We start from the raw sequence: 4,277 nt of genomic DNA on the forward strand, positions 1-4,277 counted from the left end.
AAATCATAATTTAACACTTAAATACATTTAAAATTGAATCTCAACAAATGGAAGTCATCAATTAATAAAAGAATCTGTGCTTTTGAATGAATAAAGAAGATGTGGTGCAGAGATACAATGGATTATTACTCAGCCATAAAAAAGAATGAAGGGAGTTCCCATAGTGACTCAGCAGAAAGGAATCTGACTAGTATCCATGAGGACACAGATTCGATCCCTAGTCTCACTTCGTGAGTTAAGGATCGGCATTGCCGTGAGCTGTGGGCTGTGGTATAGGTCCGACGCAGCTTGGATCCTGTGTTGCTGTGGCTATGGTGTAGTGCCCTAACCTACGAACTTCTATATGCTGCAGGTGCAGCCCTAAAAAGACAAAAAAAAAAAAAAAAAAAAAAGAATGAAATAATGCCATTTGCAGTAACATGGATGGACCTAGACACTATCATACTATGTGAAGTAAGTGAGACAGAGAAAGACAAATATCATATGAGGTTATTACTATGTGAATCTAATAAAAATGATGCAAAAGAACTTACTCACAAAACAGAAACAGACTCAAAGATTTTGAAACCAAACTTAATGGCTACTGAAGAGGAAACGTGGAGAGGATTAAATTAGGAGACCGGAATTAACATATACACACTTCTCTATGTAAAATAGGTAAATAACAAGGACCTACTGTATAGCACAGGGAAATCTACTCAATACTCTGTAATAATCTATTTGGGAAATAGAATCTGGAAAAAAAATGGATATATGTATGTATAACTGATTCATTTTGCTGTACACCAGAAATTAACACATTGTAAGTCAACTATACTCCAATAAAACTTTTTTAAAAATCTGGGATTTCAATATGAAGACTTAGCTGTGAATCCTGGCACCAGCAATAAGTTTTGTTTTTTTTTTTTTTTTTAGGGCCTCACCCACAGCATATGGAGATTCCCAGGTTAGGGGTCAAATGGGAGCTAGAGCTGCCGGCCTACACCACAGCCACAGCAACGCCAGATCTGAGCAACCTCATGGTTCCTAGTCAGATTTGTTTCCACTGCGCCATAACGGGAACTCTGGTAAGTTTTATTCTTTAATACGTTTTTATTTTAGGAAAAAATTTGACTTAACAGGGAAGTTGCAAATATAGCACAAAGAGTGGCCCACTACTCCTCTCTCAGTTCTCCCTCTGGTTAACCCTTTGCAATACCATGGCACATTTGCAACCACTAAGGAGCCAATATTGGTATATCGCCATTAATTAAATTTCACACTTTATTCAGGTTTCACTAGTTTTTTCCCAAGGTCCTTCTTCTGTTGCAAGTCCACGAGTCCTCATTACCTATAGTCATGGCTCCTTAGCCTCCACTCCTCCGTGACAGTTCCCCAGACTGTCCTTGGTTTTGGTGACCTTGACAGTTTTGAGAACTACTCCTCACCAGGTATTTTGCAGAATACCTCTTCATTTAACCATGTTTGATATTTTCCTCATGACTCTACTGGAGCCTTGAATTTTGAGGTGGATCTGAAACAGTGTTTGCCTGTTTTCTTGGCTATGCCATCACTTTCCATTTCTTACCATTTGGAAATCAGGCATCAGGAAAAGTCCACAGGTGGTGGGTGAGAGGGAAGATCTAGCTGCACTTCCTATGGGGGAAAGTATCCATATGAATTCTTTGGAATTCTTTTGTCTTTGGAAGAGACAACAAAAGGAGATTTGTCTCTTCTCTCCCACTGATTTACTTATTCAATGGTTTGTTTATATATTTGTGTATCAATCTTTTTTTTTTTTTTTAATTTTGTCCATGTATGTGGCATGTAGAAGTTCCCAGGCCAGCAAGTGAACCTGCACCACAGCAGTTGCCACCAAAGCCACAGGAGTGACAACACCGGATCCTTAACCCACTGCACCACAAAAGAACTCCTCAATGGTTTATTTGTATCAGTATGGATTCATGGATATTTACTTTGCACTTTGGGTTAAATCCAAAACTATGTTATTTATTTCATTGCTCAGATTGTCCCACCTTTGTACATTGGGTCATTCCTGATAAGGAGTCAGTTTTTGAACATTAAAAGTGGTCTGGGAACCGAGTTTGAAACAACTTGCAATTTCAAGTCAGTGCCTTTTTCCCTTTGTCATGCATGATCCCATCTTTTGCTTTCTCAGTGCAGCCAGTTTTTAACCCTGAACCTCAGGTTTCTCATCAGCAGAAGAAATACAGTAAAGTTGATCCTATAATACTTTTATAAGAAATTATGATAAAGAAGAATGATGGTGATAATAGCTCCCTTCAGAGAACACTTATTATGAATCAGGCACTATTTGAAGCACCTAACAGCATCAACTCATTTAAAAGAATTAGTGTCTAGCAAGTGCCTAGCTCAGGATCTGGCACTTCGTGTACATTCAAAAACTGAGATGTCGCATCAGGAGTGACCCAGATCCCAACTAGGCAGCTCCTAGTGTAACATGTACAGATGCCTTCGTTGGTGGGCCGTACCAGGCAGCCAACTGTAAATGACAGTGAAAACAGGACCCCACAGGCCACACTCTTTCTGATTATTCAGCCTCTATTCAGAGGTCTGCCCTCCCATTGACAGTTTCATTAGGTGAGATGTCATTATTGGAGTAGTCAGCATCCTCTAAGCACCAAAGCAACTAACCTTGGCCACCCTGAAGCTTTGGTCCTGATTAAGGATTTGATGTTTCATGGAGAGCTCAGCCTGGTGCCTGCAAGCATTTGGAAATAGAACTGAATTTTCTGAGAAGTAGGCTAGACTGGCTCAGGTAGCTTATTCCTCCATTTTCTCAAGAGTTTTATTTTATTTTATTTTGCTTTTTAAGGCTGCACCCATGGCATATGGAGCTTCCCAGGCTAAGGTTCTAATCGGAGCTACAACTGCTGGCCTACACCACACCCACAGCAACACAGGATCCAAGCAGTGTCTGAGATCTACACCACAGCTCACGGCAATGCCAGATCCTTAATCCACTGAGCAAGGCCAGGGATTGAACCCGCAACCTCATGATTCCTAGTCTGATTTGTTTCTGCTGAGCCACAGTGAGAACTCCCCTCAATAGTTTTATTTTTTAAAGATATCTTTCTTTGAGGTTTTCTTTAAGGGTTTTTTTTATTATATATATATATATATATAAAATGCTTAATGGTCAGAAATAGTAAATAAACAAAAACAAACCAAAAAAAACCTACCTACCTCTCAATAGGAAAATTTTGTTGAATGGTGAAGTTGTTTCCACCAATCTAGAGCAAACACTCTCATTAACATCATCTATCATCTCTGTAATGGGTAAAATTAGAAGACTCAGGTCTAGGTGCAGCCAAAGCCTCATTATTTAAGTACCAAATATTAACAAGGGTGTTTATACCACCTAGTACCTGAGGAGAATAAAATGAAGAATGAACAGGTTTGCTAAGCCCTACAAAATTCACCTAAAGCAACACACACCTCCGGCAGAAAATTTAAAAGCAGCATACAGAAAGAGGTGAAATGAAATTATTTGCTATATGCCAATACAGGAGTAATGGCAAGGAGGAGGCTCCCAAATAAGAAATGCCAGAGGCTCCCTTTGCTCAGGTGAAACATTACACAGGAGATTTCAAAAGAAAACTCAAAGATAACATGCAGACAAAAAATGATTTATTCTTTTCAATAAGTCCTTTGGAGGCAAGGAAATAGGATTCAGACCTGGCTTAGCACAAGTCTAAGAAAACTCACAGTTTATGTCTGCAAAGTGAAGAGGGTAATCATGTGAGAATGGGAAACTGAGAAGGCATGGAAGACTTCAAGAGACAGGAAAATTCAGAGAAACTCCTTAGGTTAGATTTCCTTCCCCCCTTTTCCATCCTCACCTCTGCTACTGGCTGCTCCCTGCCCTGCTCAGGACAGCAGATGTACCTGTATCAACTGATCTATTATAAAGACTAGCTAGTGTTGGCATCTTTCTTTGCTGGGAGAAAAAAAAAAAAAAAACCTATTGTGGTTTTCTGGAATCCATCAAAAGAGGACTGTGCTGAGTCATCCTGGAGCAGCTTGGAAGGGATGAAGAAAGGAAGTGCTTCCATAGGAGAGTCGGGGGCTTTCAGACCAGTGGGAGGGTTGGAGCATCAAACAGTAGGGCTGGGGCATGAGGATTTCCATGCCAGTAGGAAGACATGCCTCTCTTGCATGTGTCACCATTGCCCATGGAACACTTGCAAGGCCTGGGATGGAAGGGTAGAAACACTTGTGAAAATCCATAGAGCAAAGTATCTCTGCATGTACTT

Source organism: Sus scrofa, chromosome 7 (assembly GCF_000003025.6).
Source record: "Sus scrofa isolate TJ Tabasco breed Duroc chromosome 7, Sscrofa11.1, whole genome shotgun sequence".
Lineage (NCBI taxonomy): Eukaryota > Metazoa > Chordata > Mammalia > Artiodactyla > Suidae > Sus > Sus scrofa.